At 46.4% G+C, this 24,839-nt stretch overlaps 1 protein-coding gene across 6 annotated transcripts in view; it reads right to left on the bottom strand.

Annotated features, from left to right (window-relative positions):
* The window catches only part of PPP1R13B (protein phosphatase 1 regulatory subunit 13B), a 509,136-nt gene that overhangs the window by 62,553 nt on the left and 421,744 nt on the right, over nt 1–24,839 (bottom strand). The gene's annotated exons all lie outside the window — the stretch shown is intronic.

The raw sequence follows: 24,839 nt of genomic DNA, 5'->3' as shown, positions 1-24,839 counted from the left end.
ACTCTTTAAACGTCTTTCAAGTAGACGCAAGTAAATGTTAACAAGCATTTGCAATGCAATAGGTCTCGCTTTCGCGAGAGTATGAGCTAATGGCATTGTAAATGACAATGCCTTTTATTTATGCGTTTTAAAAACCTGTAAGCGGTGCTTGAACATAAGATGTGTACTTATAGTCGTTGCTCACGAGAAGCAAGGCTGGCAGTAACTGTGCCTCTTTTACTGCCAGCCTTGCTACTCCTAAGCAAATGGATTGCAGCACTCACGCTTTAATCATCTTAAGGTAAAGCGCGGGTGCCGCGATTGCTTCAAAAGTATTGCTTTACTTTTGAAGCAATCACAACACCTGCGCTTTAGCTTAAGATGGTTAAAGCTAAAGCGCTGGTGCTGCAATTGTAACAATAGTAAACAAATAGTAAACAATGGCGGCTACACGCTTTTTCTATTTGTTTACTTTTGCTACAATGGCGGCACCCCCGCTTAGGCTTTGAACATCTTAAGCTACAGCATGGGTGCCGCAATTGCTTAAAAAATAGAGAAATAGAAAATACATTAGAAATAGAAAAAAAATTGCAATGTATTTTCTATTTCTCTATTTTTTAAGCAATCGCAGCACTCGTGCCTTAGCTTAAGATGTTTAACGCTAAAGCGCAGGTGCCACATTGTATGAAAAGTACATAAACAGGGGGGAAAAAAAGGCTACGCCGATCGCAATTAATAAAAAAGGAAAGCGCGGCCGCCATTAGTAGTGCTATGGCGTGCCATGCTGGTTAAATAAAAAAAATTAAAAAGCGTTGCAGGGAGAGTGTGTTCTGCCTGCAACAGCAGGCAGGAGAATGGCATCTAAGAAAATAGTGCTCAGAGGCTGTAACTAAAGCATACAGAGTAGCAACATATGAAACAGGGGTGTCCCCATGAGAGGTTATAAGAGAAAAAGCACTACTAAGGATGGACTACTAAACCTATTGATCAATGAAAAGCCACCATTTACGAAGAACAGTGGCAGGAGCCAATTAAAAAGATGGGTGGAAAGTGGACAGAGCTTCATGCCTACGTCGAAACAAATCAATAACGTTTGGGAGATATGGTAATGCGCCTATTCCTTCAGCATAAACATTTAGAGGTAGCAACCCCCGATAGCCTACACCGGCAGGAGATATTGTGTTACTAACAATAATGACATTTCCCCAGGTGAGATCTTTGTTCAAGGCTTAGTCTCTGGGGGAAGAATACTCGCAACTAATCAATAAGGTTTGGGAGATATGGCAATATGCCTATTCCTTCAGCAGAAATATTTAGAGGTAGCAGCCCCCGGTAGCCTACACCGGCAGGACATATTGTGTTGTTAACAATAACAACATTTCCACCAGGTGTGATCTTTGTTCAAATGAAGGACTAGTCTAAGAAAGGTTACTTTCATTATTTGTTTTTGAATTGAATGAACAAAACTTTGTCTTTTTGTCATAAGTTGTGATTTTTATATTGTTAAAATATGCTTGAAGTGTATAATTGAACCTCATCTCCCCCCCCCCCCCCCCCCAAAGGCTTGCCCTTCAAAAAGACATGTACAGGAATGTTACATATTGTTTGAAATTAATATATAAGGAAAGTGAAATGAATCACAAGGGCCACTAAAAATAAGAGCTTTTGTTCCTGTATGTTTGAATTGGTATACAAAAATTTGGAAACTAGACATTTTGTTTGTTTATATTCTTCAGGGAGGCCCAGTCTAGCGTGCTATTAAGGGCCCAACCCCCTTCTTTTTTAGGTCTCGCCTAGTGTTGCAGCGTGCATGCGCTGCGAAGGCTAGTGTGATCGAGGAGATTTCAGAAGGGGACTTGAAGCCCCGCCCATCATTTTCATTGGGTCGTGTCAGCGGTTATGCTAAACGCTGGCTTCCCATTGAAAAGGATGCTTTTTGGATACCGCCCCGTCTCCCTTTTGGACGGCCCATCCGGACTGGGTCATTAGCTTCACGGCTGTCGTAAGGATATTTCTTATCTATGGAGGCGTGTAGTGACGGATCATGTTTCCTTTTATTACTTAATGCTTGTGTTTACTTTGTTTAGTCCGGGCAGGCACAGAACTTAGAGGCGCTGGGGGTCACGGGGAGGACAGGGGATTCCGGCAGACTGTGGGTGCTTTTCCGCCGAGGCAGCAGCGTGTTTATTTTTGCATCGCGCTTTCATTTAAAGTGAAAGCGCGATGCAAAAATAAACACCCTGCTGTTAGCGGCACTGGCACGCGCTATCAACACCCGTGGAAGAACTGCTTTTACCCATGTTATGTGGGTCACACTGGATACGGCTTGGGCCACGCAGAAAGGAGGCCAAGGTATGTGAAAGGCTGCCACCGCATGCGCTCTTACACCCTCACGTGCATGTATTTGTGGTGATTTTCGAAGCTTGCCATGTAATGAACCTGTTATTTATGCACAGAGTTTAGATGCCACTGATGTGCCATTTGATAGTGCTACAGACAACAGGTGGAACTACTATGCCACTAAATAGTATTCATGTTATCTGCCTCAGATGGATGAAAATCTGAGACGGCCCTGTGAGGATTGGAATCTGTAACCCAGTGATTACACGCACATCCTGTCTAGGCAGAGCAGCGCGTAACTCACACATTTGTCTTGTTCAGTGTTTTGACGAGTCAGAGTGCTAATTGAATCTGAGGAGAGCAGAAGCGGTGGGGAGGGGAGAGTGGGCACAGGAGGACTGGTGGAAGCAGGCGTCCATGCACTAACAATGCGCCTACGTGTTGTATTAGTGCAGCAGCGGAGGGGGCATTATTCTGTTTGTGCTTCTGTTGAGAGAGGAGTAGCTTCTAGAGACGTAATTACAGTGATATCCCACCGCACACAGTAGCAGCTATTTACTGATTCAGGAGAAGTTAATAACATGTAGTAGATGAGGGGGGTAGCAGCACCTGCTGCAGTGATTAAACTGGGAAACTGAAGCGCTCTTTCACTACAATACCCTCCTCAAATATACCAACACAGAGAAACGCAATAGAACATTTTGAATACCCATCTGCTAATGTGCGCACGCACACACACACACACCCCCACCCCGCCCCGCCCCACAGCTGCATATCCTATCCGGTTCTTCACACAATCAACCCTCACAGAACTGACAGTACATGTTAGACCATCCCATGCACTCGAATGTAAATCACAACACTAACAAAGTGATATTTACCAACAAGGCAATGACGTCCTCATGCACAAGTAACAACAAAAATAACAACTGAACATTTTTGAGTGCCGATGCTCACAGAATGGCTCCATTGCCATCTAGCTGGCCAATTGATGCCACACCAACTGCGCATTCTTCTCCATACACTATCACTCCTTACAGAGCCAATAGAACAAGCTTGTTAGTGCACCTGGAATCCTGACCTCCACTGCACATCACCAAAGTCACATCTGTGGTAGTTGGAGGCCCCCTAATTGCATAACTAAACACAACTCTCCAGGCAAAGGACAACTGTTAAAGCTTGTGAAAGAAGATAGGTGGCAAAGTCCTGCTGAAAAGTCCCTAAAACAAACACACTTCTCAAATACTCCATCTTGGACCACAAACTGGTTGTTCCTTTAAATAGTTAGGAATTATTACCAAACACACATCTGAACAGATCCATAAAGACACAAACCTCACACGAAAACACCTTGTAAGGACTACCATCAAAGGAAAAACTCCCAACCATGTGGAAGGGCGACATTAGACGGAAGAGATCATGACTACGTCTTAGAAATGTGAGAAACACCCGTAGAAGCAGTGCAGAGGGTTAGAGCCTCATATTTATCTTTAACAATGCCCATAATTATGTTCAGTCTAATGCGATGTGGCAAGCTGACTGTGCAGTGATGTGTTTCTCACCCTACTGAAACTGGTAACAATAGTAAAAAACTAGTTACTTACCTGTACACTATGGTTCTCCAGTATGGATATCTTTCATAGATTCACATGCTTGTATCTTCCCAGTCTTGGTGGGAGTCTCACGGTAAATGAATAACAATAGCAGTAAAAGAAAAACTGCATAGAAAACCATAGGGAAGTATAGAGTTTGGTAGCCAATCATCATTATTATGTGGTCCAAATGCCAGCCAATCAGCTATCAGCCCTGAGATCACACACCCCAGCAGAGCCACCATACCTCAGATTTCCAGACCCAAGTGTGAGCCAAGGTTGTATCTAGAGATAAAAGCAGTCTACCTGAGAAAATGGGGAGTCGGGCGGGCCGCATGTGAATCTATGAAAGATATCAATACTGGAGAACCATAGTGTACAGGTAAGTAACTAGTTTTTTCTCCAGTATTGAATCTTTCATAGATTCACATACTTGTATCAGAATAGAGAGCAGTACTTATACTTTGTTGCGTTTCCAGGATGGAACCCTTTTTTCTTAGGGCTCTGCTTCTTATTACCAGAATACCATAATGACTTCTAATAAAGAAATGTTTGTATGTCTCAGTGCATATCACATTGGGAACATGATACCTGAAAATACCAACCATGCATAGTAAGACCGTCCAATGGAACACATAAGAAGAAAATTTAACAAGAAATAACATAGCATGTTAGATATGGTCTGAGAAATACCTTAGTGAAACAGGTGCCGTAGAACTGCTTGTCCCACCGCTGAATCCGCTTTCCAAGCTGTGTCCAGACAGTAATGCCTGGTAAACATGTGCGCATTTGTCCATGTTGCCGCTCTGCAGATGTCCGGGAGCAATACTCCCGCGAACAACGCCGCTGAAGTTGCCATCTTCCTTGCTGAATGAGAGCAAACTCTGGATCGCAGAGGCTTTCCGCCTTTCTCATGGCTTGCAGAAATGGCAGAGGTTATCCATCTAGAAATACTAGATCTTGACAGAGCCAAGCCTTTTCTGGGCCCAGCAAAGGCCACGAACAATTGGTTTGTCTTTCGGAAAGATTTTGTTTTGTCGATATAGAATTTGAGGCCATTTGATGTCCAGTGTATACAGAGATTTTTCCGCTGCAGAAGATGGGTTTTTAAAATATGTAGACAACACAACAGGTTCATTGAGGTGAAAAGCCAAGGGGACTTTGAGAATGAAATTAGGATTTGTTCGGAGTATGACTTGATCTTGTTTGAATTGAAGAAACGGTTCTGCGATCGAGAAAGCCTGGATCTCACTGACCCTCCTGGCTGAAGTGAGGGCGAGTAGCAAAGCCACCTTCCAAGAAACGAACTGTAATTCAGCTTTGTGAACTGGTTCGAACGGGGGCTTCATGAGTTGCATCAGGACTGTGTTGAGCTGCCATGGGATTGACGGATGCTTAAGTGGAGGGAACACCCTAAAGAGCCCTTTCAGAAAATTCCTTTATCACCCTCTGAGACCAAAGAGATGGACGATTTGGTGTTCTGCGATATCTTGAGATAGCCGCAAGATGTACTTTGACCGATGCATGGGAGTGTCCTGCATTGGCTAAGTGTAATAGGTAAGGAAGAATTTGCTCTGGAGAAGAGTGAAAAGGGTGCAGAGCTTGAGTAGAACACCACTGGCAAAATCTCTTCCACTTTGCTGTGTAAGTTTTATTCGTTGAAACTGCTCGAGATTAAGAGAGGATATCTCAGCATTCCTAAGGGATATTCAAGGAATGAAATTCGTGCTCATGAGGTTCCATGCTGACAAATTCAGTGATGTCAACTGAGGATGAAGAACTTGTCCTTTATTCATTGAGATTAGATCTTGAATCAAAGGAAACTACACTCTGGGAGCCACTGACAGCTGGAGGAGCTCCGAAAACCAGAACTGTCTTGGCCATACTGGGGCTATTAGAATAAAGTGGCACGGTTCCAACCTCATTTTCCGTAATACCCTCGGGATAAGAGGGAATGGGGGAAATGCGTACGCAAACATTCCTGTCCAGCGGAGGTGTAGAGCATTATCCCAAGATCCCGCATGAGGGAATCTGCTTGCAAAATGTTTGCATTTCTTGTTGTGGCGATTTGCAAACAGGTCCAGAGATGGAGTGCCCCATAAGCGAAATATTTGCAAGAGTTGATCCTGAACTAACTCCCATTCATGGGAAACACTGGCTGATCTGCTTAGGATGTCTGCCTTGTGTTGTGAACTCCCGGAACGTGCTGAACCAGCAGAGATGTTGTGCAGCAGAAGCCAGTTCCAAATCTCTTGAGCTTGTGCCGATATGGGCTTTGATTTTGTACCCCCTTGCTTTAGCAGATAAAATATCGTCGTTGTACGGTCTGTCCTGACCAGTACAGGTGAATTGTGGATTCTGGGAAAGAAAGCCTAGAGGCCCAAGAACACTGCCTTTAGCTCTAACAAGTTAATGTGTAGCTGAGTTTCCTGAATGTTCCAATGGCCTTGTATTTCGAGATCTTGGAGGTGTGCTCCCCATCCTTCAGTGAGGTGTCTGTTGTCATGACATAACTGGGACATCGAGGTTCGAAGAGCAGACCTTTTTATAAGTTCTCCCTGATCCCCCAACATGACAGTGCTGTCTGTATTTGAGGAGTGATGGTGATTTGATCCTCGAAGGACCCGTGGGATTGCACCCATTGCATGCCAAGTAGTTTTGAAGGGGTCGCATGTGTAGCCGGCAATTGGGAACTAATGGGATGCAGGAAGACATCATCCCCAACAAGGATTTGAAGATTCTCACTGAAGTGGACCTTTTTGTTTGTAATTGTGACGAGAGTCTTAAAAATGTTTGGGTGCGTTCTTCTGAAGGATATGCTTTTGCTTCCTTCATCTGGAGCCTGGCCCCTAGGAATTGAAGGGACTGCGATGGAATGAGAGAAGATTTTTCCATATTGATCTGTAGGCCTAGAAATTGGAAGAGATCCATGCAGCATTGTAGAGATTGCAGGATGTCTTGGTATGATGTGCCCTTTATTAGCCAATCGTCCAGATACGGATATATCTGGTGGCCTTGTTGTCTCAAGTGCACTGCGTCCGGCGCCATGCATTTCGTGAAAACCCTTGGCGCGGATCTGAGGCCGAAGGGTAACACTTTGAATTGGTAGTGGAACCTCCTCTATTGCCCCTTTCACAATGAGGGACAGAATTTCTGACTTGAGAGCTGAGAGATGTTGTTGCTTTCTGCGAACAGGCGGTCGATCCGGAGGTTTTTGTATGAACTCTAGGGTATGACCCTGATGGATAACGTCCAGTACCCATCTGTCCGTTGTTATGGACAGCCATCCATGATAAAAGCGAGAGAGGTAATGGTTCTGCTTGAGGTATGAGGAGGTGGTCAGCGCCTTGGCATTGTCACCGTCTCCGATTGGAGTCCTGTGATTTTCCCCTCGCAGCAGGCTTCCTTCTGGGCTGGTAGGAAGTGTTCAAGGAACAAAACTGCGGGTTGCTGGAGAATTGCCGGTACCCCTGTTGGTGAAAAAGGTTGGTACCTGTTAGATTGGAAGGAAAATCTCTTGATCATCTTCTACGAGAGGACTGGAACCTATTTTGTTGAAGGGAACCTAACGCTCTCGCTTTGTCTGTGTCTGATTTTATTCCTTGAAGGGTATCATCAACGTGTTTGCCGAAGAGATTCTCCCCATCAAAAGGCATATCGACAATCTTTGCCTGGACTCCAGGCCTAAATGACGTAGCCTTTAGCCAACCTTGTCTGCAGAGCGCCACTGCTCCGGCTATTTGTCTGAAAGCCACCGATGATATGTCCATGGCTATATCTATGGATTCGGAGGCTGCCCTAGCCCTGTCCTGTAAAATGATAGTAGCCTCTTCTTTTTTGTCTTCTGACAGATGAGATAAAAGTGGTGTGATGTCCGACCACATCTGCCTGTTGTAGCGGCTGAGAAGAGCCAGCGCATTTGAAGCTTTAATGGAAGCTGCTGCCAGAACTGCAAAGCACTTCCCTGCGCCATCCATTTTTCATCCTTCCTTGTCGGGAGGAGCTGAACAAGCAGAGGCCGGGTTCTTGGAATGCTTCTGCGTCGCCTGCATTACCACAGATTCAGGCCTTGGATGCCCAATCAGGCACGCTGGGAAGGACTCGGTAGCCCGATATTTTTTCTCGATTCTGGGTACTGAGGCTGGGTTCTTCATGATCTTTAAACCCTCATCCCAGATATGATTTATCATTGGGATCGTCCTGATAGACTTCCTGGATGATACCTTGAAGTCAGAGGAAACAATCCATTTCCTTTACTGGCAGAGGAAGATCAAACCTCTTGGAGGCTCTTTCCATGAGGTCATGGAATCCTCCGATGTCTTCCGGCGGAGAGCTTGGCGACGGAGATGGAGAAGTTGGTATGACATATTGATCTCATTCTTCGCCCACTGGATTATCTTGAAGAAGTACCCCTTCCTCTGGCTGTTCTTCCCCTTCGCTCTCCACAAAGTCATCCTGAATTGTAATTATTGTAGGGTGCGCACTTTCTGCACCGGAGGTGGAGGTTGAATCACAAGAGCCTGTGCCGCAGGTTGTGATCTACCTGAGGTGTCCGAGGCAGAGGCGTTAACAACCGGGAAGCGGCAATAATAGTAATTAATCATCTGTCGTAAATCAGACACTAGCGAGACAAGCATGGACATCGACTCTTCTCTCACATTAGGGTTTGTGTCCTCTTCCTCCTCTTAATCGTACGATTGCTGGAAAGACTCATATCTCTTGTAGCCGGATACCGGGCGATCTTTAAAAGAGTTCTTCCTGCACTTCCTGGTATTCTTCCTTGTCTGTATCCTGGCTTTTAATTTGCAGCTGTGAGGGGCTGCAGGCCACTCCATATGGTCCATCATCTTCCGACTCTTGCATATCCAGAAGATTTGAGGGGGGAAGCGGCGTGATTTTAGTCCATGTGGTATATTCCATGTTCTTCTTGTCCGTCGACGAGCCTGTCGACGGCGGAAACATCTTTATCGAGATCGTCGTCAGCGATCTGGTCATCGGAGATTTGAAAGTCGCTGTCGACGGAACTCCCGTCGACGAGATCGACGACGGGGAAACCAGGCTAGTCGTCGACGAGGTCGCCTTCATACTCGTCTCTATCCATCGATGGTGCCGTCGACGATCCTGCCGTCGACGGTGTCATCTTCGTAGATGCCGTCGACGCCGCTGTCGTCTTCGTGATGGTCGTCGTCGACGATGAAGTTGACGTCTTCTGGGCATAAGTGCCGGGGACACTCTGGTCTTCGTCGACGAGGCCGATGACACAGCTCTCGCCTCGGAGGGCTTCTTTAGAGGTGTATGAAGATGCCTCGTTCTCCTTAGTCTTCTACTTCTCATTAGAAGATTCAGTCTTCCGTTTTTTAGAGGAGTGTGCCTTAGAGTCATCCTCTGAATCAGTCTCTGAGGTGGCCTTTTTCTAAAGCCACAACAGTAAACAAGCCTCTCTGTACTTAAGAGTTTTAGCAGAGAAGGTTTGACAATGTTTGGACTCCTTAGGAACGTGCTTGGGAAGAAGGCAATATAAACAATCTTTGTGGGGGTCCACAGAATATAATCTGGCCTTCCCACAAGATCTGCAAGGTCTGAAAAGCCTCTTATTAAAGCCTTCAGACATTTTGAGAAAATAGAGGAAAAAGAAGACCTCAAATCCAGTTGAAAAAACTGCAGCAAGACAGGTCAAAAGTTCACCAGGGAACAAACTGAGAAAGGTTCAGGGAGACTCCTTCTCACACGACGGCGGTTGGAAATCTGAGGTATGGTGGCTCTGCTGGGGAGTGTGATCTCAGGGCTGAAAGCTGATTGGCTGGCATTTGGACCACAAAATAATGATGGGCTACCAAGCTCTATACATCCCTATGGTTTTCTATGCAGTTTTTAGGGCTCGCCTGAGCCAGTGCGCATGCGCTGCTCTGCGAGACTTTTTGTAAGGAGGCTTCAAAATCTGACCACACGCGTGTGGCTTGTTTTTGGTCAGAGGCTATTGGCCTTTGCGTGCGTCTTTCTAAGAAAGACAGCACGCAATTGGGCAAAGGCGGGTGCATGTCCCGACTTTGCTCCGCCCACGGCCTATTGCTTGCGCTTACCCGCACAGGCACCATCTGTTTTGAATTATCGTGCCCAGACGCGTGCGCGATAATTCAAAACAGATGTCTTGCTGTGGCGCGCAAACCACTCGCGTGCTTGTTGCTGCAGGCACTAAATACGTGAGAGGTTGTGTTGGCCCATGAATGCATGTGAGAGGGTGTGTAACGGAAGCCCTCCCTCTTGTGTGTTAGTGGCAGTGTCTTACAGAATGAAGATTGTGTAAGAGAAGTGTGCCCTGTGAAATAGCAGTGTGCCCTTGCACTGAGCTCCCACCATCCCGCCCCTGCAGCCTTCAGATACCGGTGTGCCCTCGCACTGATCTGCCATTGGCCTTTACTGTGATCTCCGTCTGCACTCCGGCAGCCTTCACATACTGGGGTGCCCTCGCAGCTAGCACTGAGCTCCCGAGCAGCCTTCAGATACCGTTCGTGCCTTAGCACTGAGCTCCCACCATCCAGCCCCAGCATCCTTCACATACCAGGGTACTGAGCTCCAGAGCAGCTCTCAGATACCGGTGTTCCTTCTACTGAGCTTCCACTAGCCCACCCCTAGCAGTCTCCACATACTGGGGTGCCCAGGCACTTAACTCCTGCCAGTCCGCCCCTACCAGTCTTCATATACTGGGGTGCCCTCACAGCTCGCACTGACTTCCCAAGAAGTCTTCAGACACTGGCGTTCCCTTGCAGTCAGCTCCCGAGCAGCCTCCAGATACCGGGGTGCCCTGGCACTGAGCTCCTGCCAGCCCGTCCCTACCAGCCTTCACATACCGGGGTGCCCTCGCAACTCGCACTGACTTCACTGGCGAGCCCTCGCACTGAGCTCCCGAGCAGGCTCCAGATACCAGGGTGCCCTTGCACTGAGCAGCCTCCCCCTTGTCTGCCTCCACTTGTTTTCCTTCCTGGCCCCGGCTCGCTGCATCGAGCCAGCTTAATGAATGGGGCTCGGTTCAGGGTGGCAGGAAGGTCGGGAGGCTAGAGCCAGGGACTTGATTCCTTTGGCAATGGAAGATAGGACAAGCATTGGCAAAGCAAATAGGTCTCGCCTTTGGGACCTGCTGCATAACTAAATACTTATAAGGTCCCAAAGGCGAGAACTATTGGCTATGCCAATGCTTGTTCTTTTACTGCTATTGTTATTCATTTACCGTGAGACTCCCACCATGACGACAGGGAAAATACAAGCATGTGAATCTATGAAAGATTGAATACTGAAGAATGTACCGCTAGCCTAGGCATAATGAAACCGGATTATTTATTATGATGTGAATACTCAAAATTAAAATTAAATGAAAAAATAAGAAATGTGAGAAACATAACAAAATAATGTCTGATGACATAGCATACATTAAAAAAACGCATGCATCTAATACCTCTAAATGAAGACTTTGCTTGCTACTGGTGTGAAAGAAGATTGTGATTCCGGCTGTATGTATGGAAGTATGTACATCTAGTTGGTTTATATGAAGCTTGCGAATCATAACGGTCTAATTGAAAATGGATCCGGAGTGTTTTAGCGTAAACTGTGAATCTAACTACTTAACTCAACACTGTGTATCCAGCTGGTTTAAACGAAGACTCTGAGTTCAGTTGTTTCAAAGGAAGGCCGCGAATACAACTGGTCTGAGTTAAGATTGAGGATCAAAACGGTTTAAGTGTTAACTCTGATTCCAGTCATTCTAAACAGCTAAAGAGATTAAAATAAAGACCATGCCCTGGATTCAGCTAAATAAAGTTTGTGCTTTGGAGGTGTCTAAATGAAGCCTGTGCCTTCTATTGGTGTAAATGAGCACATCTGCAGACAGTGCATCGATCTGATCTAAATAAAAACAGCATCCCCTCCTTTTAAAATTATGCCTGTGGGCCAGCTGTCTCTGGGTGAAGACTGCACTTTGTGTAGTTCAAATGAGACTCTACTTTGATGTACCAAAATATTAAGACTGTGTTTTTTAAAAATAAATCTTTTTATTGATTTTGTGGCAAAACAAGTTCTCTCAGACAGCTCAATGTCAAGCCAGACCTAAAAATCACCCCGAGGTCAGCAATAAAGGGACAGATTTAAGGGGCAGGCTCAACTCCACAGGCCAATCAAATATGCAGGTGGAGTCTGGTAGACGTCATAGGTCTATTTCCCCATCTTACCTGCATTAAGGGGCAGATACTTGTTGCCTATCTATTTTTAGATCTTGCGCTGTCTCTTCAAGACATGCTTAATCTAGGATATGGACTTGAAAAATGCTTGTCTTTTTCATTGGTTCCTGTTGCTATCCTTTAGAAATGCTGGCTTTTCATTGGTGAATACACTTAGTAGTTCCTCTATTTTTAATTTGGCATCCTCCCATGAGGACTGTCCCTCTTACATGTATTCTTACAATTAAAGTTATTAATACTCAGAGAGAATAATTTTTTTAGTTAGCTTGCCTTTTTGCTAATTAACTGTTCTGTTTACTTGAGTATTGAATCTTCTGGTGCTTCATTTTCTTACTATCCCTTTATCTCCCCATGCTCCCCTCTCACCCCTCCCAAAACACTGCTAGCAGGCCCCCACCATCCCTCTGAGGCCACTGTTTTGCTAGTTTTGTGGGGTTTTTTGGGTTACTTTGCATATACATTTGCATGTAGTGCCCTTGTTTAATATCCCTTTGCCGTCTACCCCCACCCTCCTGCATGAAACTGCTTGCCTGCCCCGAAATCGCTGCATTGAATCTTATGTTATTTTACATTAAATGCTTTTATTTATATTGCGCACATAACCATGGGCTCGGGAGAAATTAAATAATCAGACCATTATCACAGGATGTTGAGCAGACTCCAACATAGACCCCAGCTCACCGGTCAGCAGTTCTCACCGCTGTGCCATATCCTTTGCCTAACCATATTGCAGGCTGCAGTACCATATGTGGCCAAAAGCGGTCCAAAGGGACACCTAGTGACACCCTGTGTTACCGCCCCCTTCACAACCTTGCTCGATTTAACATGGAGTCGGAACTGTCAATTTTACTCCCATCGCTTAGGCACCATTGCAGGTGTCCTACAGAAAAAGACACCCAACAGAGTTCTTTATTTTATTAAGGTGGGGAGTGCATATCTATTGCATAGGTAAAAAACTTTGGTATTTACAATTCCAATAGCTCCAACTCCAATAAATGTGAGACCTATTGCACTTCCAATGCTTGTTATATCCTGAATGCAGCATGTCTTGAAGAGACAGCGCAATCGCTGCCTAGGCGAGACCTAAAAATAGTATACTGGAACTGCCAACTATCCGTACATCCCAAACCATCCCTGACCAGTTCTCATATTTTTCTGCCATAAAAGGTTTCCGCTGCACATATGTTCACTAGGGTATTCCAGGAACGGTGTTGTGAAAAAGGAGAGCATGAACTAAATGTACTATAACTACTATGAATCCAGTTGTGTATGCTCTTTCCCACTCTTTTTCCCCCCAGTTGATTGGGAGGGAGCCAGGTTTGCGTCCTAGTGTCGGCTCAACATACTGAGATTCTGGGCAAATCATTTAATCTCACTTTCCTTCAAAACAGATACGATATGAAGCTGAGGAATGTAAGGGGTTCTCATCTAAAGCATTGATACCATTGGTGCCCCACAAAAAAAGAAGAGTACCTCAATAACAGCGCAAGCAGTGGATGGACACTAACATTAATTAGTCTGTACTTGGTCCATGCGCTTGCAAACAAAAGGAAGTGACGCTTCGCATAGTCTGCCAAATTAGAAGGCAGCAAAGAAGAGTGATAAGAATGCCAAGGAATCCTCCCAGGGGTTTCGGTACCTGGGTATATATATCACTCTTGACCCGGAGGCCCGCTATGAGCGGAATTTGCTGCCCCCCCTCCAGCGCTTGAAGGAGGACGTGGTGCGCTGGCGGCGTCTGCCGCTTTCGCCGCTCGGCCGAGCGGCCTTGTTTAAAATGGTGTCCTTGCCGCGCTTCCTCTACGGCCTCCAGAATACTATGGACTTGGTTCCGGCACGCTACTTCCGTGAGGTGGAGGGCCTCCAGCGGCGCCTGTTCTGGGACGGGAGGCCGCGCATTGCTCTGGCTAAATTGACGCTCCCGTGGTACGATGGGGGAGTCGCCCTCCCGGACATTAAACGGTATTACTGGGCCACCCAACTGGCTGCAATTAACCATGGCCTTTACGGGCCCGCCTTGAACCCGGCGTTTGAGATGGACAAGATGCTCCTGCCCGGTGGCGACTACAATCGAGCGCTTTACTCTGCCGCGCCCGACCCCCGTCTGACGGGACCGACGCGTGTCATGGTGCGTGTCTGGCACGCGGCTAATGCAGCTATGGGGTGGAAGGACCGTTTGACCCGGGCGTCACCGCTATATGCGTCTGAGAGGTTGGGCTCCCTGTGGACATCGAAGGGCTTTGAGAAGTGGGACACGATCGGAATCAGCACTGTGGGAGATCTCTGGACGAGGGGGGGATTCAAGACTTTTGCGACGCTGCAGACGGAGTTTCAGCTGCAGGGCAGTGAGTACTTTCGGTACCTGCAAGTCCGCCATGCGCTGGGCTCCGTCTTCCCGGATGTCGCGTCCATTCCGGAGTCTTCCCCCCTGGAGGACAGAGTGCTGGATGGCCATGTCCCAGACAGCACAATCTCCCTCATATATAAAAAACTGATCAACGACAGATCGTGCCTGCTGACTAGTCTCCGCGAGGCCTGGGTTGCCGACGGGCTAGAGCTGGACGACGAGGATTGGATTTCCGCGGTGGCCTCTCCAAAAGAGGTGGCCATCCCGGCTCGCCTTCGTTTCGTCCAGCTTAAGATCCTTCACCGGGTTTACGTGACGGGGCCAAGGCTTCTACGTATGGGCTTTGCTGGTGACGGAATGTGTAAGCGTGGCTGTGGCGCGTTGGCAACTTTCATGCATATACTGTGGGAGTGCCCAAAGGTGGAGCGATTCTGGCGTGGTGTGCATGAGGTCCTGCGTGTGGTTACGCGTGTCGCGCTGTTGCCTGAAGCGAGGAGATGCTTGCTGAATGTGTGGGAACCAAATGACTATTCGGTCCCGCAGACGCGGTGGGTGACTCTGGGATACATGATAGCTAAGCGTGACATTGCTCAATTGTGGGAATCCCAGAGGCCCCCTGCGGTGTTGGCCTGGAAAGAACATATGGATTGGTGTATGTTTCGTGAAAAGGTGGTGTATGTGGCGAGGGGTAAGCCTGGGGCGTGGGTGAAAATCTGGGGCCCCTGGAACGCCTACCGCGGGGGTATTTGTGAGCCGCCACTGCTACCGGCTGCCTCGCCTGCTCCGTCTCCCTAGATGGCCCCCCTCCCTCGGCCTTGGGCACGCGGTCCCCCAGTCCCTGATCTATTCCCATTCCCCTCTCCAGAGTTCTGCTGCTGGTTGGGATCCCCCACTTATGGAGCACGTGCTGTCACTTTGGATCGCGGGTTGCCTTGCGGGTGTGGTTTTTTGTGTTGTTTTGTTTGATAAAAGGGAACCGTACTGTGGGCATGGAGCTATGCGGCCTGCAACATTGATTTCTCCTGTTTTGCTAATCTGCACTGCCAAGAGACTCTTACTGTATGTATGCAAAATGCTTTTGTCACTCTAGCGGCCGGCCGAGTGGTTGTAGGCCCATACCTGTAACTTTTTCAAACTGCAATAAACGGTTTCAAAAAAAAAAAAAAAAAAAAAAAAAGAATGCCAAGGAATGGTAAGTAATGGGGAGGGGGGGCTAAAAGCCCTTTTTTAGAGTTTAAAAAAAAAAAAGACGTTGCAATAGTGACAGCACATGTGCGCTGCGTGCAGGATCGATCTATAAAGGAGAGTTTGAACTAACAGCACTGTAACCACTGTGAAGGTTGTGTAACCTATTCTTTCCTCCTCTGTTTTGCACAGCTGGTTAGGAATCAGAGTCTGCATACACAAAAACGTTGAGAGGAGGAATCAGCATATGACAGCTTTAAGTTAATAGGTCACAGACAACTTCCTGGTCAAAAACTCGAACTATTCGGCAATATTAGTGCAGTCAGTTAAACTTACAAAAGGCATTAGGGGTAGCATGAGTATACCTGCCTGACACATTTCAGCAATGGTGCTTTAGCTCTTTTGGAATGACAGTGAAGTTTCAGAGGTGGCTGGACTCCACACGTATCATAAACAATGTGATGGAACACAAAAGCTTGATTACACTGAAGAACTTCAATTCACCTTTGGCTTCACATTGGAACAACAGCAATCAGTTCTGGAAATCATTCAACAAAAAACGGACGTCAACACGCCAAAGCGATTGTAACACTGCGAAACATACTTGATCATATATTTGGATTCTCTAGTACCCAGAGGTCTAACTGACAAACTGGAAATGGCGTGCTTTTTGTAAAATGCTACTTGCAAAGCATCACATAAGACTCGCATTCATAAGCACTCGCCTGAAATTCCGCACATATTTTCTCACTTCCTTCTTTACCACATCAGCATATTATTCATTCAGTATAGACAGATTTCAGTCACGCATCTTACAGAGTCACTGCCATCCACTCTCTGTGTTGTTTCAGGACTCATTACATGTCATTAATTTACAGTTTTAAATCTAGGATTTGAGAAACAATACATTTTTACCTACTTTTTATTTCATTATGTGATGCCAGTAATGCTAATGCATTGTAATTCAAGGAGTTATTGTTGCTAACACTTTGCATTTGTTATTAGCGATCAGATAATGCATACCTTGTTCACTATGAATATGCGGCTACTTTTCATACTCATCGTGCATTCTGTTCAGAAACAGTTGATGTTAGCACTTCAAATAAGGCCGTAGAGATTAGATAACCGCATGACTACATTTGAGTTAAGAGACCAATACATTTACTCCCATACCAAGTAAGTTTTCAATTCACGTCACCTAGCAAAGTTTTGTCGAATTAAATAACACAACATAACATTCTTCACTCCAATCCCGAGCTCTCTCTGTGCACATTAAACACGGGGCTCAAACTAGGAATAGCCTGTTTTCCCTTTCAATTTCAAGCACATACATTGCGCAAGTCGCTGATTATTAACACCTGGTTAAACAGCGAGGTTCAGGCTCTGGCTCAATACCCTCTGTGTCTCAGCTTGCCACCAGTTTACTGGAGGATCAGGGCGAGTTTAAATTTCTACTGCCGATCTCCGTGCTTTTTGGACAACACCACTTTGTAGCGCGTTTCCTTACATTATTTTGGTTTTATTTAGCCAGCTACCACACATGATGCCTTGCGAATTAAAAAAAGTATGAAAATAAATATTTTCTGGTAATGTTTGACTATCCTTACGGCTCTTACAGCCATTTCATAAGATGTGAACTGTCTCAGACGCCTTTTTCATTCACACTTGAATGGTGTTGTGTTTCTAGTGCACTTTAGGTTTTTATGATGCTCTTTACTGGGGGTGAATGTACGATTAATTCATCATTCCGTCCATCATTTGTTTGCGTAACACTCTTCGCCCTAAGTGGGATGGGTATGCCCAGACGTGGGTCCCTTGCTCACTGTGCCACTGGATTCAAGCTAACATGGATGAGGAGGGGTAATACCCTGAAACCGGTCCCAGGAATGCTTGTTTCCTGTCCAGGGAGGATCTGGTTTGGCAGTTCGGGCAGGACTGTTCCCATAAGGAACAGGGTCAAGACTAATTTGCATATGGCTGGGTCTAAACTGTGGTGGCAATGTGAGCAAAAGAATAATGGATTTAACCCAGATCTCTTGACTGGGGATTTGAATGTATAATTAATTCAGCATTCCGTCCATCATTTGTTTGCGTAACACTTGTACGATATTGTGCACGTATTCTTATCACATTGCATCGTTGTGTCCTGAATTCAACACCAATGCATGCTGGATTGTGAAGTCATTTGCATACTCTTTTATAACACCGATCTGTTCCTTGTTAAAGGGACTCTGGGCGCATGTTGAATCTACTGTCATCCAACAGACACAGATTACAATGTTTTTCTTCTTGGTGTATACACAATGACATGTTGAAAAGAGGTTATGCATGGAGATTGAAAAAGGTCTGTTCTCATTGTAAAATTGGTTGTTCTCTTTTATTCTTTCAGTAACCTCTGACGAAGGGTATCACACCTGAAATGCATGGGGTTCTACGTATGGCTATTGTGGATACAGTGTTGAGGGAACAATATATATGTTGTGTCAACTTCAGCCACAAGTGTAAATTAGAGTTTTTTACTTTGATTTAAGAAAATTTGCTTTTGAACACTGAAAGCCTTTGGGCTTAGCAGTGCATGCTGGTTCTAGAACACTTGTTCTAGCTATTTTTGCAAAACTGTAGGAAGACCTGGCCACCATGTTCAGATTTATGCGATATGTCTCATCCACTGGGAGGTACAAATATGCACGAAATCTTTAAGGATGTCATGTGTAAGGTTAGTTTACGTAAGTCTTGTTGTCCTATTTCCCTCCCAGGCAGTATCAATAATTGCCATAATGCTTGTTCAATTGCATTATTTCACTTTGACAAATTCTGGACATGCCTTCCTCAAAAGATGGCCAAAAACACTATAGTCTTTTAAATAGTTAATTTACCGGATATCAAGCAACTTTTGACCTTCGGATCAGTAGTTGCAGTCACATTTATATGACTATGTTCACAACAGTCTGGGGCAGCTAGAATGGCAGCCAACTGACAGCAGTTTCTGAAAAAGACTCGAGTCTCACTTTTGCATTACCTTTTGGGGGGGGAAACAGCCCTTGAAGATGCACCTAGTATGTAGTAAGGCGTCTCATTCTCTCTCATATCCTGGCAGTCCCCTCTGAACTGGCAGGGTGTCTCCAGTGGTGTGAGTTACAAATTATCTAAATAACATTTTAAGACTGTGTTTTTTAAAAATAAATCTTTTTATTGATTTTGTGGCAAAACAAGTTCTCTCAGACAGCTCAATGTCAAGCCGATTCCCGATCCGGAGGAGCGGACGGGAAGGAGGATTGGGAAGTTGAGGCCTGGATAACCAGACTCTCGGGGTGGGGTGTTGGGACAGGAAACTGGGGTCGCCCGGAGCAGGGCGGTGGTGCCGGGCCACGTTCCGATCAACAGGAGGAACTGTGGAGGGCTTGGACCAAGTGCTCTGCAGAACGTCTATGAGGGCCTCATTGAACTGCAGCAGAGGCTCTGTGGAGCTTGCTGACGGTTGAAGCACCTCTGTGAGGATGTTAGTCCTCATGGCCACAGCAGGCAACTCGAGCCCCAGGGCTTCGGCCGCCTTGCGCAGCACCACTGAGAAAGCTGCACCTTCCTCCGAGGCCACAGTCGGAGGAGAGATTAAACCAGCGTCCGGGGAGGTGTCCAGACCACTGCCATCCCCCAGTTCGTCTGCCCAGTCCTTTGAAAGTTGGGGCTGTCTGACCATAGGGTCCTCAGACCCCTCCCAGTCGCCCCCGTCATCCGATTCCTGATAAACAGGAGGAATGATCGGAGCCGGGCGGTAGATGAAAGGCACATCCATCGGCGTCGGGTGCGGCGTCGAGCGGCGCCGCACCGGACCCGGACAGGGCTAAACCGGGGAACGGCGTCGTCCGGGGACGGCGCCAGAGGCAGAACCGGTGTCGGCGCCGGCGGAGGAGGCGTCGTGAGGTCGACCGGCGCCGGCAGAGATCCAGGACTGGATCCCTCGGGGACCTGTGGCGTCAGGACCGAAGTCGTCGGTGGCGCCGGGGTCTGAGCCACCGGCACGCGAGGTCGCCCAGTCGAGCCCGCGGGGCCCGAAGACAAGCCGGCAGGCATCGACGGCGGAGCCAGGCCCCTCATGGCCGAGAGGAAAGCACTGACCCCTGCCGGAGTTGCGTCAGTCCCAGGGACCGGCGGGTATGAGACCACCCTGACCCTCGGCCGAGTCGCGCGACCGGCGAGGGGAGTCCGAAGAGCGGTGTCGCCTCTTGGACTTCTTTGATCGCTTCGACTTACGCGAAGACTTCGAGCCCGACGAGCGATGATGGTGGCTGCGGCTCCGCGACCGGTCCTTGGACCTCCTCCTGGGCCGGGACCGTGAACGGCGTGGAGCCGAGTGCCGAAGCTCGAGAAGCTTGCGACCGCTCCCGCCTAGCTTTCGAGGTCAAGGCCTGACAATCGAGGCACGACTCCGCGTCGTGGTCGACCCCCAGGCAGTAAAGACACCGGCGATGGTGGTCCGTCACCGACATCAGTCGATGACAGGAGTCACAGGCTTTAAACCCAGGCATCCTACCGGCACCAGAGTCGAGTCGACAGAAGACCATAAAGAGTCAAAAAAGTTTAGTCAAAAAGTGACTAAGGGGTAAGCTCTTCCCGGATCGGCGCTGTCTGGCGCGGAAAAAAGAAGAACTGACGTCAGCGCGCGAGGGCGGCACCTAAGTACTCAGACGGCGTCATTCCGGCGCACGACGCCAACGACGGACGCGGAGCCGCAGATGACGCCTAGCGACGCGCAAGGGGTATTGCTACAAAAATCTTTCCGGATCCAGCCTGACGCCTGGGGATATTCTAAGGTGAGGAATCTAACTAACGTGTTTCTTTCAGATTTCATAATTACTTTTCAATTAAACCTCAGAATATTCCATTATTATCCATAATCCATTATTATTTTACCTTCTGTTGGTTCAGATAGACTTTGCTTCCACTGTGCTGTAAACATACAAATATAGTTAGAGGAATAGACAATACAGCATGTAGGTTTTCCGTGTTGCTCTCTTATTTTGATTACAGAGCTCACTTTCCTTCTTAGGTTAATAAAAATGTTAGCCAAAACTGCTCATAGATTTGTCAACAATTAAAGGACAGCAAAAATGTAAAGTTTTTTTAACAATACCCCCATCTCATGGCTGGAGAAACAGATGGCAGATGGTCAAGAACTTAGTCAAGGTTTTGTTTGTAATCTGTAAAAGATGGAAATATTTCCAGCTTAAAACAGACCTGCAGCATTGCCCTCTTTAAATCCAATGGCCATGCATTTCACCTTGCTGACAACAGACTCCCACCTGGAAGGATCTGCAGCTACAGAAATCAAAGGATTTAGAAATTACATCCATTTAGATGATTGAACGCTGTCTCACTGGGAAGAAGCTGCTAGAATATGAAGGACCATGACTATTTATGTATAGTGAAGACCTGATGTCCAAGGAGAATGCAGGTAGTATTTAAGCGCTCGAACATGCAACTTGGCAAAGTGGCCCCCTTTGAACTCATGGGGCACCATGCCAAGAATTCTCTGAAACCATCAAGCCATTGTTTAAGAATGTGTACATCAGTAAAATCAACTAGATATACAATGGCGTGATAACACACCTTATTATGAGGAGCTCCCAATTGTATGACCTACTGAGTCACTTTGCTCTCTGGAATCAAGACTCTGCACTGTGATCTCCTTAAATATTCAGTTTGTGTATTCAGAAAGCCGAATCTGGTTTAGTTTGCATTGGCATAACATGATTTCACCATGTGATTAGTGACATGCTCATGCTGGTAGGGGAACCAGATATGTGACTGGTTACTCGTCACAAGGACAGCTATTCAGGTAGAAAGAGTCCATTATCTTTCACTATGTATATTGAAAGCTGTGTTTTAAATTCAGTGTTAACAAACTGAAGGGAAGAACTATCTCACTGATAATGTATGGAAATAGTCTTATCAGAAAAATAAACTATCTTAGTAACCATCTGTGGAACTTACTTCGACACACAAGGGATCATGTGTTTTGCTATTCCGCTGTTTAGCATCAGAGTGAGTGCAGTGTTGCAGTGGATGTATGATTTTAATATTTAAGCATCAAAGTAAATATCATAATCAATATGATCTGTCACCTTGTATACACTAAATACTGAAGAATGAGCTGGTAGTCGGGATTAGAAATGTGCCATGATAATAATGACAATTTCTCGATTTGGTGCTCATTCATGCTCTTGCCACGCTTTACTGGGATCCTATTTAGATATGGTTGCCCAAGTTCGGCAAAGCACAGAGGAAAAGGAGAGGGAGTAGTGTACACAGGGTAATTATTACCAGTGGTACTAACCTGCATACTTAATTGACTTATGTTGTATTTAGTAGTGCTGTGTGATTCAAAATACTTTTGTTCCATAAGACATGCACCGGGCATGACATTATTTTTGTGTCTGTTAGTTGATTTCTGCGCATGATGCGCCCTGCCCCCAACACTACTTCCATGAGAATTATGTGACTGGCCACCCCACTACCCAACAGGTCAAGTGCTGAAAGGGGTGCACTTGGTCCAGTTTACAGAGCCATAGTTTGACGGACCCCAGGTCACCAGTGGCAAACAACTTCCATCACTACAGTTAGGGTCCAGTAGCACTCGTCGGCTTGTGAACACCAGGGCCAGACTGGGAACAGCAACCAGCCCTGGCAGATTGCTGCTTGACAGGCCCTGGAAGGGATGGCGTACTAGTAAAAAGCACTGCTCCAGCTTTGTTACTGGGGGCAGATATTGCCCACATGACCAGAAAGTCAGCTAAAGGGGGAAACGCTTGGTGCCCGCTATAGCCAGTCTGGCACTGGTGAACACCCATCCCTCCAAACAGGGACTGACAAAAACCCTTTAATTTTGTTGGCCAAGCAGGTTGTGTTCGTCCTCCCACCTTAATGAACTGTGTTAGGCCCACCCTAGACTGTCAATCTCAACCCGTGTCAGCGGGGTTGGAGTCACTATATTACCATGATTGATAACTGAGATAGGGTCCTCCATATGTACTAGTGAAAATGGTGGTCTACTTCTACCTGGAATGTCATTTACAATATTTCATTTCTTTGCAGGTGGAAATGTTCCTGTTTTATGAGAAATGCCTTTCTCATAGGTTTCTTCTAAACTGGTGCTGTCCTTTGTTTGAAAGGGATCAAAATCGGAACTACGATGTGGCTACATTTTGGATGGATGTTAAATTGTTCTTTGCCTTATTTCTTGTGTTTGGTTGATGTTCAGGCTTAACCGCCAGTGACCTTTGGCTGGACTCTGATTCAAGTTCAGTCTCCAATAGAGGGGGCTCTTTCAGATAAAACCAATCTTCCTTTGAAGGCTCTTCCTTCATTCAGGGCCCTCTTTTTTGAGTAACTGAAATGGTCATATCTCAAGGTGGTCAAACTTGGTTTGATTTAGAGTAAGGCTTTTGTTTTTGATAATTTATGAGGTGGAGTCATGTACCGGTTTTATGGCTTCAGTCAGTGCATTTGTAGTAATCCATCGAGGGACTGGGCCACTGGAACTTTATTAATAGGGGATTGCTCCAGTCCTCATCTACGTAAATACCCATAGAGGGGGCTCTAAAATAAAGGTCTTAAGCCTCCCCCATGCCCCCTGGCTTAGCATGTACCTGTTCAAACTTTCTGAAAAAGCTACAAAAAAAGGCTCAGGACACTCCCTTTCCATGATTAATAAGGAGCTGAAAGACTATTGCTTCCACAATTTAATATTTTTTTACATGAAAGCATCTGCACGCTCAGCTGTTGTAAGACAAAAAAGTATTATCAGGTGGAGTTTGTATCCCAATAGATTGTTAGGTTCAAAGAAACACAGGGGTGAAATAACCATTCATGTTTGACTATTAAAAAACATGTCAGGCCCAGATGCAAAGGACCTATGCAAGGTAATAGGATGCAAATTAATGCAGACTTTAGAACATGGAATGACTACATTCAGAAATAAGCTTAGTACTTGGCTGGAGAGATCTTAGTGTAGCTGTTATTGTTGGTTCTCTTACCTACAGGACTCCACAGCACAAATTCACCTGGAATTTAATCTAACAAGGCAAGAGCGGATACTACATACCAGATTTATACCCTACTGGGTGAAACTAAAGGAGGCCGGCCCTGACTCTTTAGAATGTCAACTGTGGCAGATAATCAAAAACGAGGCATTAACATAGACCAAATATTTCAAATTGTCACTCCAAAATCTAGAAGCAAACAAACTATGGGAAGCAAATATCTCGAATAAACAACTGGTAAAGGTCTTGGTAAAGCAAGCCACAATGTTATCAACAGAAATGGACCTAATAGAAATCAGCAAGAAAGCGAATGTTGAAACCAACATCTGATAGAGACTTCTAGCCGCAGATTCCTTATTTTATAACTATCCCCAGGCGTCAGACTGGATCTGTAAATCTTTTTGTGATCAGTACCCCTGCATGCCGGTAGGTGGCGGCGTTCGGCTCCACGAGGGTATCAGCACCAGAGGTGACGTGTGCGGTTCCTATATAGCTGCCTTCTCAGCGCATGGGAGCCAGCTCTTTTCTTTCCACGCCAGTCAGCACTGATCAAGAGAAAAGTCACCGCATTGTCATTTTTTGACGAAACTATTTTTTAAAATTTTATATATGTCTTTTTGAGGTTTTTCCTCCTAGTGTGGCAGGATGTCATCAAGGAAGGCTGTCTCCAAGCCCTGCAGTGCCTCTGGTGCCTCAAGCACGACCACTACCCTAAGGCCTGCACCAACTACTGCACCATGAAACCGAAGGCCTTGAAGGAGCGAGGTCCCGATCTAGAGGAAGGTCCCGCGAGCGGTCGCGGAATCTGAGATTCTCGACGCACTCGAAGTCAGTGGGTCATTAGAATAAGTTGCACCACCACAAGAAGTCTAAGAGATCTCAGACCCCCCCCCCCCCCACCACCGTCTGTTGGCCAACTAGACGAGGGAGCATCCACATTCGAGACCTGGCTCTGGGGTAGAGCCTGCGCCGTTTCCCCACCTCCCTGAGTTTCTGAGAGCCGGAGCACCACCGCCCAGCTAAAAGTGTTCTATAAGGCCAAGTGCCTCATATTTGGGTGGCCCATTCCCTCCATTGCGCCTTCAGGCGCCGAGGGCTCGACAGGAGCCCCTTCTGGTTCCACGGCTAG

Source organism: Triturus cristatus, chromosome 9 (assembly GCF_964204655.1).
Source record: "Triturus cristatus chromosome 9, aTriCri1.1, whole genome shotgun sequence".
NCBI lineage: Eukaryota > Metazoa > Chordata > Amphibia > Caudata > Salamandridae > Triturus > Triturus cristatus.
This window is presented reverse-complemented; position numbering and strand designations above follow the sequence as displayed.